The 15,067-nt window shown below is 45.3% G+C and overlaps 1 protein-coding gene across 4 annotated transcripts in view; it reads right to left on the reverse strand.

Moving 5' to 3' along the window:
* The window catches only part of CDC42EP4 (CDC42 effector protein 4), a 50,554-nt gene that overhangs the window by 32,721 nt on the left and 2,766 nt on the right, over positions 1-15,067 (reverse strand). The window contains exon 2 of one of the 4 annotated variants that reach the window (XM_028714012.2): positions 5,294-5,428. The gene's annotated coding sequence lies outside the window, so the exon portion shown is untranslated. Of the gene's footprint in view, positions 1-430; positions 584-5,293; positions 5,429-15,067 lie in introns of those variants that run through there. The other 3 variants (XM_028714006.2, XM_028713991.2, XM_028713998.2) reach the window with 3 other exon arrangements.

Here is a 15,067-nt window from a genome sequence, read left to right on the forward strand (position 1 = left end):
AGAGAATTCTCCACACGCACCTTTTTTATTGCCTTTCTTTAAAAAAACAAACCTCCAGAACGTCACCTGAAAATAGCAAGGAAGCAACAACGGAAAGGGGTTACAAAAGCAAACAAGAATCTCTGAGCTAACCAAGGGAAAGGCAGATGATAGGGAGGCGCTTTCTTCCCAAGAAGAAAAGGGCAAGGCACTCCCTTCCCGCAAAATTTCCCTGCAAAGGGAAGTTGAGAAAGCAGCGGCAGCAAGGTTAAGTAGACAAAGATCCTCCTGGCAAGGCAGGGTTTCCCCTTCTTCCGACGGGCACCCTTTACGCCGTCCCTTTCCCGTACACACCCACCAAACCCTCGGAGGACACCTGGCGCCTCCCTTGGCGCGTCCCCGTCCCCCCCGAGGCCAGCAAGCCAGGCACCCCGCCCCTTCTCACCCGTACCTACTCGGGACCCCTTGGCTCGACGGGAGGGCTTGCTATATGTTACCGGCTCAGCTGCTTCGTTGCTCCGTCCCCGCATTTCCACCCCATGCCCGCGCCTGCCCAGGGCTCCCCGCCGGCGCGTTCCTCTCCGGCTTCAGACTGCTCAAGCTCCCTCCCTCCTTCCCGCTTCCCCGCCCCGCCGTCCAAGTCACCGACCCGTCTGTGACGTCGCGCCACCCAAAGGCCAATAGGCGAAGGCGACGTCATCAGGCTAGTCCGGGTCTCCTCCATTCAAAATCTGAATGCCTCGCTCCGGCTCTTCCCGGTGCCTTGTAGAGGTGGAGGAGGAAGGCAGGGCAAGGGCGGGGGGAGAGCCAGAAAGGGATTGACACATCGCTCAGCCTCGCTAATGGGGTTTCCTGAAAGTTCAAGGCTTTTGTGGGATTTGTGTTGTCAAGCAGGCGAGCCCACGTTACCCGAAGCCCGCTGCAAACTCGGCGGCGTCGGAATTAGCTTGACATTGTCTCAGCGAAAGGCATACTTATTTTTTCGCCCGGCATAGGGAGTCCCTGAACAAAAAGGCCAGCAACAAAATCAGGCGGGGGCAGGGCAGATGCTCATCTCTGCGCTGTTTCAAAGCACTGCTTTCCAGTCTACCTTTCTCGATTTATGGCAGTCAGGCAATTATAGCCCGCCCACCCCCTACTCTACTCTTTTAACTGTAAGGGCTAGCCAGCCGCTTTTTAAAAAATGAAACAAGAGGTCTAGAAGTACAGTGGTACCTCGGGTTACATACGCTTCAGGTTACAGACTCCGCTAACCCAGAAATAGTACCTCAGGTTAAGAACTTTGCTTCAGGATGAGAACAGAAATCATGCTCCGGCGGCACGGAGGCAGCAGGAAGCCCCATTAGCTAAAGTGGTGCTTCAGGTTAAGAACAGTTTCAGGTTAAGAACAGACCCCCAGAACGAATTAAGTACTTAACCCGAGGTACCACTGTATGTGACCAGAATCCAAGATTCTGCATTAGAAGGCTAAGACAAAGCCCATTTCTTTCTTTTACCCTTTAAGAATTATAATTTACAATTATACATTGCTTTGGGATGCCTCATGGGAATTTATTCATAACTATTAAGTTTTATGTATTCACAATAAATATCTCACCTTTCAATGAATCAGGGCCAAGGTAATTAACAATTTAAAAGAGACCAGCAAAATATCAAATTCAGAAATAGATATAAGCAAAATATAGACAAATGAGCATGGAAAGTGTTATCCATATAAATAGTAGTGAGATATGTGGATTTCCTTTACCATACAATTTATTAGCAAGCAATGTACAGTAAATGACAGATCTTTAAAACTACAGACTCCTATCATGGCCAATGGCCCAGGGATAATGGAAGTTGTAGTCCAATAATGTCAGGAGGGCCACTGGTTCCTCACTACTGCTCTATAGCCACACAACAGGATGTACTGAGTACAAGACTGGGTCAATTATCTTTTCACTGTGGAGATTAACATTTGCTACCCTGCCGGTTTATGGAACAATCCACTGGCAAAGCATAATACAGACAGGAGGAGCTCCTGCTTACTATTCATCCAACACTTCCTCTGTGCTTTAGCGCTAGCCTTGTGGCATTTTGCCAAAACTGCTCCCTGTTCTTCCATCTCCACTTGGACAGCAGCCCACTGGTGATGGTTAAAAGGGAATCCCAATCTGATGTGTCATCTGATGGAGACAGCTTTTATTGCTCCCATATGTACTTCCAGTAGAAAGAAATTGAGCCGCCTGCAATTTTAACACCAACATTGATTCTGGAGGGATGTCTCACGCAAACGATATGTTTGCAGATAACAGTTCTGTTGGCCCACAGAAAACATACTTGACTTGAGGTTTGCAGTGCAGAACTACACGGAGTCAGTTGGGCATGGTATTGAAAGCTGAGACAGAAAGAAAGTAAAATAATGGTATAGTGAATTGGAACAAGATCCACTTAGTCCAGCATTTTATTTCCAACCACAGATTGACAGATGCCTCTGAGGAACTCTGAAGAAGGGAAGCGAAGCTGTTGGCCTTTACTTGTTGTTTGTTATTAGCATATGAACCTGTAAATTCCAGGTAACTGTCATGGCTGTTGAGAGAGAGAGAGAGAGAGAGCGCCACCATGGATTTGCCTGTTCCAGGGGTGGAGTGGGCTATTGCCCCCCATATGCTCCTGGACTACAACTTCCATCTTCCCTGAGCATTGGCTATGCTGACAGGGGCTGATGGGAATTTGGGTCCAACAACATCTGGAGAAACACAGATGATACCAGCCCTGGCCTAATCCTTTCTAAAGAGGTCTCAGGGAGTGGATCTCTTCATAGTCAATACCATGAATTATTCATGTTGCTTGAAGAAAATGGTCAATTGCAGTCCTGTATGCATTAATACTGTAACTTGGAGACAGGTTCCGTTGACATTTATGGGACTCATTTTGTACATTGCTGGAAAACAATTAAGCATTTTTAAAAAATGTAAATAAATAGGACTAGCTTTCAAGCAGGCAATCCCCCCCCCCTTTAACCAGATTAAATGGCAAAGAACAGAGTTGTATTTATAGCTCCACTGACACGTCATGCCGTGGTCCTTTTCAAGCACCTTGTTCTTATGTCCATTATAGTTCTGATATAGGAGTGCCACTTGTTGTCAGATGGGCTGTCTAGGTTCATATATTTCATGCTAGGTAACCCTTGTGTTTCCATCTGAATAGTTTCCAATACTCTGTTGAATATCATAACCTCCATAGGTGGAACTGGTGACGGTGAGTGGTTTATGATCCACATTTTTAATCACGAGAAATCTGAGGCACCATGAGTTTCCCCAGCTGTTCTGCTGGAGCAAGAGACAGGCACAGTTCTCCCAATCTGCTGTCCAACACACCACTCTTCTTTCTCTTTGGAGAGTAACAGTTCTTGATTTGTAACTCCAGCTAATTTTAACCAAAAGTGCACACAGTTTGGAGAGTACCCCAGTCAGTGCTGGTGTATTGCATGTCTGTATGAGACACAGCAGTCAGGAGAGATTAAAATCAATCTCTTGAGCTGGGCTGGAAATGCTGGATGTTTAGATACCTAAAGGGAACTTGGCAGAACAAGCATGTGGTGGAGGAGTTGAAAAGCTGCCCATTGGGCAGCAGCCAGTCTTGATACTCAGCCACTTGGGCTTGGCAGTGGTTGGCACAGAGGCCTGAGGGCATGGAACCATTTTAGGATCGCATTTTAGGATCCCATCCCAATGGAGATGTTTGTCTGCTGCTGCCAACCTCTCAGCTCTCCTTCAAGAGAAGAGCTTTGAAAAACCCATTTGACATCCTTTTGCTCAGATTAGGTATTTTATTTTAGCCACTCCAAAGGACACAATGGAAAAGAACTGGGGAGGGAAACCATTGATTGATGCTATTTTCTTCTTTTTCTAAGCAGATAAAACAAGTCAGACCTCTGGATTCCTCTGAACAGTAATTAGACCCGTGAAACAATTGCACAATGGCCTTATCTAATTAAATGCACTGGTAGCCAGGGGAACCCATTTTGGAATGACACAACCTAATAAAGGTGGGTTTTCTCTCCTGGCTCCATTATCTTCCAAAATGTATCAAAGAGTGAAAGAAGCAGTGCTAGTTGTCCTCTGTTTTATTGTTCCTCTAATAAATGTGTTACTAAATTTCAAACTGGTACATTTTAACATTATTCATTTAACTAAGTGCCTTGAGAGAGGCTTGAAACAGTTTGAGCAAATACAACAAGGAGCTGTTATTTACAGAGACTCTGCATGTGAAGAATTTATGTTGGGTTCAAATAATTTTAGATTAGTGAGAGAAAGATAAAGGACTTGGTAAACACCTGCTCTCTTTTGCATGTGGTGGGAGCTGATTCTTAACATTTCCAAGCTTGTGTGTGCCCCCCCCCCCCCATTTCGGGGCCCTAAGCATCTCAGAAGCCACTTTTGTTTGTCAGAATGTGACTGCACACAATTGCAGAAATCACCCCACTGTTACAGCCTATCTTGTGACATCTGTCACCATCTGCAGCTCATGACCACTTATCTAGTTTCAGGCATTTTTAATTTCTCCACACTGGAGAGGATGGCTGCTGTTCCCTTGTCATGTGATAAGGAATCAGTTCCCGTGATTTTCAGCAAAAGAGGGTTTTTAAGGTACCTAGACCAAGAAACAGTTCTAGCAAATGCACCACACTGGATTGCTCCTTGTAACTGATTGGTGAGAAGCCCTGGCCTACAGAGGAATTATCTTAATGATTAAACTATGCTTTCACTTATCTCCAGCTTATATGCAAGCCCAAGGTAATCAGGTTCCTGAATCATTCACCTTGCTCTTCTGAGTAGGTGATTTGAGGTGAGCCTTCCGGGCAGTTGTGCCCTCCCAATTGTATTTTGATGGCTCAAGGCATTTTAATTATTCAGATGCACTAAAAACACACACACACCTCAGTGCCTCTTCTTTCTTTGGAAATTGATGATGTCTCAAAATTCCAACCATCGCCTCCGGTAAGAGCAGCGGTCCCAGAGACTCATTTAATTATCTTCCAGGTTTACTAGAGAGTCTTGTCAGGGTATAAAGGTTGTTGTGGCATTTTGATGAGAAGAAGGACTCTGGTGCAGGTGAAGGGAGCTCTCTGGCTGGTCAGATCAGATTCCGTTTGAGGATATGTGATGTGATGCTTCAAGGGACTGAAAAGAACAGCTATTTCTGTTGCCAACCATGGCTTGGTCACTAATGCCCAAGGAAAACCCTGATTATGCTGTGAGAGGACTGCCGGCTGTTTCCACACACACCCTAACAAAATGTGAGGACTGTTAGAAAAATCTGTTTTTCCTACCTCATTAGCAGCGCTCTGAATCCCAACCAGGCTCATGGGTTCTCTGCTGGTTTACAATGGACAAACAAGATGGCTTTGCCTCACTGACAGCCTCCTCCTGCTTGGAGAATGTCCTGTCACGTAAATCCAACTTTCCTGTGGAGGAGAGGACCGGGAATGTTAATTAGGATTGCTAGAGTGCCATTATCTCACATGGGAATCTGCATACACTGCAAAGTTCTGAAGGACCCCTACCCAGCTTATCGTATTTGTATCCAAAGAACCCTTCCTCCAAGAAACTTATTGCAGCATACAACAACCCTATGAAGTAGGTTAGGCAAAGAAGACAGTGGTTGGCCAAGGTTGCTTTAATTGAATCCATATCTGTATTCAGCAATGAAACTAGGTTTCTTGGTCCTGATCCAACACTCCAGCCACTACACCACATCGGTTTACACCCCCAGAGCCTTCAGTTGCCCACCTACTGCCCCTCTCCCAAAGCCCAGACATCCCTTCCTCATTCTGCTTGCAACTGAGGGGAGATTGCATCTTCCTTTTGAAAGCTGGTATTGGAATGCTTCTGTAATAAATGAAAATCTGCCCTTATTCCCTTATGGGGGACACAAGAGTCCTTATAGAGTCCTTTGTAGGTTCTCCATCGGTCGGAGAAAAGAACAGAGGCCAACCAGAGAATATTGAGAAGCAAAGCAGCTCATAAGCCTGATCTTTATTGAACTGTTGAAACAGGGTGCCCCCTTCACACACAGGAGAAGGAGGAGGACCCCAAACAAAGGTGTGCCCGCCCTTATATAGACATTTTAAATTGCCTGCCCTGGAGTCCAAGACCACCCTCAGAAACATCATACATACATCACAGAAAGGGGTGGTCTACAACAGAAATCTGAGTGTGTTGTTTACCTCCTGTCTGGCAGGTTACCTGTTAATGCTTACTTGATTGGATACCCTGGGGAGCCTGGCCAGTCTTTTGTAATGATAAATACTTAGTTCCTGAGCCAGGTCACGGGCTCACCCTAAAGACAGGATTTGCGAAGGAAAAGACAATGAGGAGGCTTTTCCATTTCCTTCAACCTTGCAGAGAAAACATTTGGTCAGTTTGGGACTCAAAATGGTTTCATGGATGTTTTCCTGTGCTGCTTCAGACATGTGGTTTATATATTTATGTATGTGTTTGCTTGGTACATTTATGAACATATATATATATATATATATATATATATATATATATATATATATATGCAGGTTTTGGTGTCCTCGGGTGTCTTCCCGTGTAAAAGTTGGGGTGTCTAGGCGACGTTTCGACGAGGTCTCACTCGTCATCTTCAGGCTGGTGCTTTCGGCTTCTTGTTACTGGAACAGAGCAGGATCTCAGTGTTTGAGTTCCTATAAATACTGTTGAGGAGGTGTGGCGTGTAGCCTCCAATGTTCTGGGCAGAGAGGAAGTTCCCAGGCTAGTGTGCCTTTTCTTCTTTTGTTCCTTAATTACTTGAGGGATATCTTGAGTGATTTCTTGAGTGATATCCTGAGTACCACTTAGGTGGGTCATTAGGTGTGGATTAGTTGCTAAAGCCTTTGTGTCTTGACCTCTTGAACTTTGTGAAGAGTTTTTCTGAGAAGATGGCTGTACTGCACTTAGTTGTGCTCTGGCTTGGCTTCGTGTATAGGGGCGAGCTGTGGTTTTGTGGCCTGTGCCAGCCAGATCTGTGTAGGGATTGCAGGGGGGTGCAGCATCCGGAGGTGCCACCATGGTTTGGCTACTGGATGGTGTCTGTAATTTATCTGTGGAGAGGGTCTGGGATATATATATATATATCCTTATTTCTTTTATTTCAGTTGGAAATCCAGGTTTTAATCCCCATTCAGCTGTGAATCTCACCGGGCAACCTTGGTCAATTGCTATCTCTCAGCCTGTTTTACCTCCCAGAGTTGTTGTTGTGAAGACAGAATGTTGCTCTGGAGGAAAGACTACAACAGATGAACAAATGAACCCACTCTGTACCCACTCTTTATCTGGTTTGGGAACGGTATAGCAGCAGAGTCTCACCTTCAAAGGACTGCAGCTAGGAGCTGCATTGCCCCACCTAATAATTTTTTTAAGTGTATTTATGCTGTAACAGCTCCCATTTAAAGAATTAGAGCATTATTTTTTTAAATAGTGGAATTTTTAAAAAGTGGTTACAGTGGTGCCTTGGTTTAAGAACAGCCCAGTTTACGAACTATTCGGTTTACGAACTCTGCAAAACTGGAAGTAGTGTTCCGGTATGCGAACTTTACCTCGGTCTAAGAACAGACCTCATTAGGGAAAGCGTGCCTTGGTTTAAGAATGGTTTTGGTTTAAGAACAGACTTCCGGAACGGATTAAGTTCATAAACCGAGGTACCACTGTGTTGTTGTTGTTGTTTAGTCGTTTAGTCATGTCCGATTCTTCGTGACCCCATTAGCCAGAGCATGCCAGGCACTCCTGTCTTCCACTGCCTCCCACAGTTTGGTCAAACTCATGCTGGTAGCTTTGAGAACACTGTGCAACCATCTCATCCTCTCTCGTCCCCGTCTCCTTGTGCCCTCAATCTTTCCCAACATCAGGGTCTTTTCCAGGGAGTCTTCTCTTCTCATGAGGTGGCCAAAGTATTGGAGCCTCAGCTTCAGGATCTGTCCTACCAGTGAGCACTCAGGGCTGATTTCCTTCAGAATGGATAGGTTTGATCTTCTTGCAGTCCATGGGACTCTCAAGAGTCTCCTCCAGCACCATAATTCAAAAGCATCAATTCTCCGCGATCAGCCTTCTTTATGGTCCAGCTCTCCATACATCACTGCTGGGAAAACCATGGCTTTAACTATACGGACCTTTGTTGGCAAGGTGATGTCCCTGCTACCACTGTATTCCCCTCTAAAAGTGGGAGTGCTCCAAACTCCACCTACTTGCCCTCCCCACTTGGTTCAGGGTGGATTTTTCAAGTATGGCATTGTTACCTTTTTACTTGCAAACAGTCCAGGCGGAGGGCACTGCCTGTCAGCTTCCTTTCCCTTAATCTCAGTGCTGTAGAATTTAGCGGGGAGGCATTTAGGGGCAAAATTAGAGTGAGTTGGCTTTGCCTGCTATTGGCTCTGGTTCCACCTCCTTTTGGTCTCCGTGCCTTCTACTCTGCAGAGCAACAGGCAGCACTGTATCTTATCTCTCACTTTGATCTGGGCTTTGGACTAGTCAGAAGCAACGCAATTCCCCCTTGCTAGCTCTGCTTCTAATAATCTCTCCACACAGGGTGCAAAGTAAAAGGGTCACTTAGTTCAAGTTCTGCGGGAAGGTCCCGTGTGAAGCAAAAGTTGCCTCATACTTCAAGTCAGTTGTGTAGCGGAAAGAGAATGCAGGCGAGTGAAACTTCAGGACTTTTTTCGCCAAGCAGGACATCATCTTCTGCCACAGTAAATTCACTTGCTCTGGCAAGTGAATAAGGCTTTCCGGGTTGTTTGTGGCAGATTAGCAGAGAGGAACAGATGGAGGGAAATAATCAAGCAGAGGCTAATGCATATTTCCTTTTCTTTAACGGGGTTCCTACTTCACACTAGCAGTTTAAACCGTAACACTTGTTTGCAAGATCCTTGTTTGCATTTCTTATTAAAAGCTGAAGGCTGGAATTCATGTGGATGTGGATCTTTTGCTAAATCTCAATGTGTTTTGAACCTAAGCAGTCTGGACGTAAGCATCAATGAGTTCATCTGGAGCTTACTCCCAGAAAACTGTGGGTGGTGGAAACTGAGGGTGTTAGCAGAAAAACTTTGGGCTGTGTAACAGAACTTCCTCTCACCTTCCTTTCACCACTTGCCCCCTAAATCTGTTCTGGTGGTTCCTTCAAAACCCTGAAGCCAATTTGGGGAGGGTGCAGCAAGGACACATGGGGAGAGAAGAAGGAGAAGTTCCATTGTGCAAACGGAAATCCATGTGCTAACAGAGTGAGTTAATTGGATACCACCCTATGTGTAGGATTGCACCGCAGTGAATTCTCTGAAATGTGTAGAGAACTTAGGGAAGGGAGAACGTGTCTTACTTTGTGCTGGGCATTTAGGGGATTGGTGAATGGTAGTCACCATAATTGCCTGTGGTCCTCTGGCTATTGCCACTTTCTCTTGGGATGCAGGAGCTTTGCTTAGAGAAAGAGATAGGGGGAGGCAGACAGCTCATGAATTTCCAGAATGTGGGTCACACATTACTGTGCATAGCTAGCATGCATCCAGTGTAAGTCCAACCTGTACATTTGCTCCAGTGCACAATATCCTAAATCCTTAGCTCCTTAGGCTTCACTTATCATTTCCCATTATTAAACCGGCAACTAAATGTACTTATGAGAACAAACAGTGATGGGTAACGGTGGGAGGGGTTAAGGAAGCAGATTTGCACTCCCCATAGCTTTGATCACGGGGGCTTTTTCTCCCCCTGCTATTTGTGAGCTATTTGCTGCCTCCTTCCATGCTTGGCAAAGTGCTGATAAGTGGCTGCCTTTTGCCCTTGGGAGATGCTCAAGCCATCACAGTGCAAAACTCAGCAGCGCTGTCAAGGCTGATTGACTCCCAGCGGTCTGATCCTCAAAGACAACTAGCTCATCCCATTCCTCTTGTAAGCATCGGCAGCTGGGTGCCTGCTAAAGCCATTGACAAGTTAGCTCCGTGAAGCTGAGATGCCAACCATCTCTTCTCCTTACATACCACTTTCCCCCCCAGCAAGAGAAAAAGCACAGCATAAATTAAGAAAGCAAGTGCTAAATTCTGTGGAAGTTCAATTTGCAATTCTAATTTGGTAACTGGACATTAGCTTTTCATAGGTATGAAGGACAGTAATATTCTGATTGCACAACACCCTGACTCACCTCAAATACCCTTTAATTTCTACCTTTATAACTTGGAAGGCTTTGCCTTGCTGATAGGGGCAGGCATAGATGCAGATGGCTCCAGATTCAGTCCACTGCATCACTAATTAAAAGGATCACAGATAGCAAGGCGGGGAGGCCTTTATGCCTGAAATGTTTGGAGGGCCCCTGACACTTGGAGAAGAGGAATGAGCTAGGTGGACTAATGGCAGCTTCCTCTGCATATGAGAAAATGTGTCTGCATGACCCCCCCCCCCTTTTCCCATGAGTGTCACTAAGACTGCAATGCAAGCACACACTCCTGGGAGCAAGCCTCATTGAACATTGTGGGAATTGCTTCTAAGTATACATGGAATAGGGACACGGGTGGTGCTGTGGGTTAAACTACAGAGCCTAGGACTTGCTGATCAGAAGGTCGGCGGTTCGAATCCCCACGACAGGGTGAGCTCCCGTTGCTCAGTCCCTGCTCCTGCCAACCTAGCAGTTTAAAAGCACGTCAAAGTGCAGGTAGATAAATAGGTACCACTACAGCGGGAAGGTAAACGGCGTTTCTGTGCGCTGCTCTGGTTCGCCAGAAGCAGCTTAGTCATGCTGGGCACATGACCCGGAAGCTGTATGCTGGCTCCCTCAGCCAATAAAGCGAGATGAGCGCCGCAACCCCAGAGTTGGCCACAACTGAACCTAATGGTCAGGGGTCCCTTTACCTTTTATACATGGAATAGAATTGAGATGTAAGGATGATCTTTGCTCTGGAGCAAGTCCTTGAGGAATGCTGTTATGACAAAAAATGGTGGCAAAGAGCCGTGTCTGCGTGGCATGTATGATACAACCAAGGAATCTGGGTTTCTGCTTACAGTGCTATGAAATGCATAACCTAATGTGACCATTGATTGTTGAAACAGGCCACATTGTAACTCAAAGGCATTTATTTCCCTGTTCACCATCACTTTCCCACTAAGAAAAAGAAAGGCCCATTCACATGTAGCCCACTGGCTATACCTGTTCACTGTCTAAGCTTGGGCTTGATGTTTCTCAACAGCCCTAGGTGCAGGCCAGTTTTGTCTAGCTGGTGACAATGGAAATTATGTGACATGTCTGATGAATTTGATGCTGCTTCATCATCGTGAAGAGGCTAGAGTGCAGGGCTTTGTTGGAGAGTCCATGGTACATGTAATGTAATTGCTGCAGATGCTCACAAGCATGTTTGGAAAACATTCCACCGCTCATAATAACAAGCATATACACAGAGCCAAAACATGCTTATTAATTATACAACAGCAGCAAGAATACTCATCGCAAAGTATTGGAAGATGCAAGATTTACCCACTCTGGAAGAATGGCAGTCGAAGTTGATTGACTGTATGGGATTGGCAGAAATGACTGGCAGAATTTGTGACCAGGGAGAAGAGTCGGCAGAAGAAGATTGGAGGAAATTTGAGGACTATTTACAGAAATATTGCAATATTAATGAATCTTGAATGATGTGGGATTGAAATTAAGTGGTTTCTAGCTGTAATGGTAAAAGAATATGGAAAAAAATGGTTTTTTATAAGTAAAGTTTAAGATATAGTAATTTAATATGTTGAATAGAAAATAAGGTGTTAGCTGTAATGCTAGGAGATAAGGATTTGCTGGACAAATAATTTGAACTAGAAAACAAGAAGGGGAGGTACGAGGAAGTCAGGGAAATATGTTATTGGAAAAAAGTTGTGAAATGTATGTGTTTTTAATATTTTTTCTTTTTACGCTTTTCTTTTTGTTTGTATAAAATGGAAAACTTTAATAAATATCTTATAAAAAAACCACATGCTTATTAATTATTCCATAGGTCTATGGCTTCCCCTCTGTGTGTGTCCTTGCTTGTCCTCTCTAAAGGGATACAAAAATGTGTCTGTTACATTCTGGGATCCCATCCCATTTCCACTCTTACGCTTAACTTGGAGAAATGTATTCTGCCAAGCAGAGCTAAGGGACACGTTATAACATTGCTAAATGGAACTCAATTGCTGTGTAGGGGAATTGGTGTAATCTGTAAAGTGCAGAGGCTTTGAAAATGTGATTGGCTTCTGTTTATTTTCACAACTTTATCAGGGCCCCTTCGGACTTCTATTGTGGGTTTATTCAGCAACAAGTTATTAACACAATAATGATGATGATGATGATGATGATGATGATGATGATGATAATTATTTGTTAGTTGTACTAGACTGTCCACACATTTTCTGCTTCTTTTTAGTTGTTCAGCAATGCTTCCCAAATGGTACGGCATTATCGCCATCTGGGGGGACATTCTTGTGCTATATAGAGAAACAAAAGCGGGACAGCCCCCCACCCCCCGCAGAACATTTGTGGTATGAAAAACTACAGGGTTTAAGTAGGAAGCTATGGGCCATGCCTCCTGCCAACCTAGCTGTTTGAAAGCATGTCAAAGTGCAAGTAGATAGATAGGTACCACTCTGGGGGGAAGGTGGAAGAAGAGTTTGGATTTGATATCCCACTTTATCACTACCCTAAGGAGCCTCAAAGCGGCTAACAATCTGCTTTCCCTCCCTCCCCCACAACAAACACTCTGTGAGGTGAGTGGGGCTGAGAGACTTCAGAGAAGTGTGACTAGCCCAAGGTCACCCAGCAGCTGCATGTGGAGGAACGGGGATGCGAACCCGGTTCACCAGATTACGAGTCTACTGCTCTTAACCACTATACCACACTGGCTCCCAGTGTTTCCGTGCGCTGCTCTGGTTTCGCCAGAAGCAGCTTAGTCATGCTGGTCACATGATCTGGAAAAACTGTCTGCGGACAAATGTCAGCTCCCTCGGCCAGTAAAGCGAGATGAGTGCTGCAACCACAGAGTTGTTCGCGACTGGACTTAACTGTCAGGGGCCCTTTACCTTTACAGGCCATGCACTGCTTGGAAACATAGCAGAATGTCTGTCCCAAAACAGTTGCAGGCACAAGACAGTTTTGGACTGCAATTGGCATTGCATATAAGCAAACCAATGCTATCATGAGTACAAGTCATTGAGAAAAAAAGACCCTGAAGGAGACCTTGGTGGTTCATGGCTGTGAATCAATTAAAGCAGTGGCCATTTAGCATGCCTTGGAGAAATGTGCTCTTGTAATCAAGCTTGCCTTGCCTTTCTTCACCAGTATTCAATTTCTCTGTTGCTTCGTCTCTCTAATTTAGCACGTTACCCCTTGAGCTCTTCCTCACATTCTTGTGCCCTCCATTTTGAATGCCATATTCTCAACAGCATGGGTATGTGTGTGTGTGAGAGAGTGAGAGCTGGCTCTCAAACATTTGCCACCGCATCAGCAACTTTTCCTCATGAAGGCTGGGAGGTTTGTTCTATCCGCCTTCCCATCTCAAACAGAGAGCTGTGGCTTTGGGAAAACATGTGCTATCCATATGTGTCAGTACAAAAAATGTGGGCTTAGAAAAGGGAGGGTGGAGAGGGGAGAACTGGAATCCTGTTTCTAAAAGCTGGGAAAGAGCATAAATCTCCAAGCAAATGGAGGAGGGATATATATATATATATATTGCAAAATAAGCCCACAGCCAAGTACAGTAACCTAATGGGCAGCTAGCCACAGATATGTTGCCATAGAGACAGAAGATGCTTAGCACTGCCGCTGTGGGGGGAGGGGAAGGCTTTGCATGGCCTCCTGGTGGGCTCAGAATTGCCTTTCCTCCTTCATCCTTTCCCCCTCCCCCATTCCAAGCTCTTCCTATGGAGGTTAATCCTTGGGGTTGGAGCAGCAGCAGCAGGCAACAAAATCTTCCATCCAGCATCTGGGATGTGTGTATGTTGAAGGAAGGGTGTGTGTGTGTGTGTGTGTGTGTGTGTGTGTGTGTGTGTGCTTCCTAGCAGGATCAGGAAGAAAGGCCCCGCAATCTAATTCCATTTGCTAAGCTCCGTAACACAAGAAAAACTGAAGCACCAATACCTATGACTCTGTCTGACACATTTACTATTTATGGCATGAATCAGAGAGCTGTGGGCATTAGCATTCCTCCACAGCCCTGCTTCCCATCCACAGTAAGGCAAGTGGGACATGTGGATAGCTCAGTTGGTTAGAGTGTGGTGCTGATAATGCCAAGGTTGCAGGTTCAATCCCCATTTGGGACAGCTGCCTATTCCTGCATTGCAGGGGGTTGGAAGAGATCAGGGGTTGTCAACCTGGTCCCTACCGCCCGCTACTGGGCGTTTTAGGATTCTAGGTGGGCAGTGGGGTGGGTTCTATGGCACAAGCTGAACCTTCCTTCCATTGAGCACTGGTGGGCTGTAAGGAAATTTTACCATCAAGAAAGAGGCATTAGTGGGCAGTAGATATAAAAAGGTTGACTACCCCTGGACTAGATGATCCTCAGTTTCCCTTCCGACTCTGTGATTCTGTGAAATGCAAACTGGGGTAGATGTGCATGTTTATCCACCATGCAAATGTTTGTGGGGTTTTGAAACGCAAAAGGGCCACTCCTTCACAAGCGAGCCGTGTGTATGTGTGTGGGTGTGCGCGCGCCATATGGTATTAATACACCATAAATTATAGCTGGACTACTGTTTTGCACGTGTTCACATATGTACATAGTGTCCCCCCCAATATACACTGAAGTCTTTGGGCATACTGAATTTCTATTTAAAATGCTACAACACAATACTAAAAAGGTAATAAAATTGCAGCTGGCAGGAAAATGGTTTCAAGCAGTTTAAAAGCAATAAGATGAAACACTGGAGAAACATTGTAAGAATAATACTTGAGGGAAGAAGAGAATTGACAACAACCACATGTCTCCTCACGACACAGGGCTGGGGAACCTGTGGCCCTCCATAAGTTTTTGCACTACAATTCTCCATCATCCTGACCCTGACCATTGGAGCTGGGGCCGATGGAAGGTCAAGTCCAACAAAATCTGGAGGGA

This window comes from Podarcis muralis, chromosome 2, assembly GCF_964188315.1.
Source record: "Podarcis muralis chromosome 2, rPodMur119.hap1.1, whole genome shotgun sequence".
NCBI lineage: Eukaryota > Metazoa > Chordata > Lepidosauria > Squamata > Lacertidae > Podarcis > Podarcis muralis.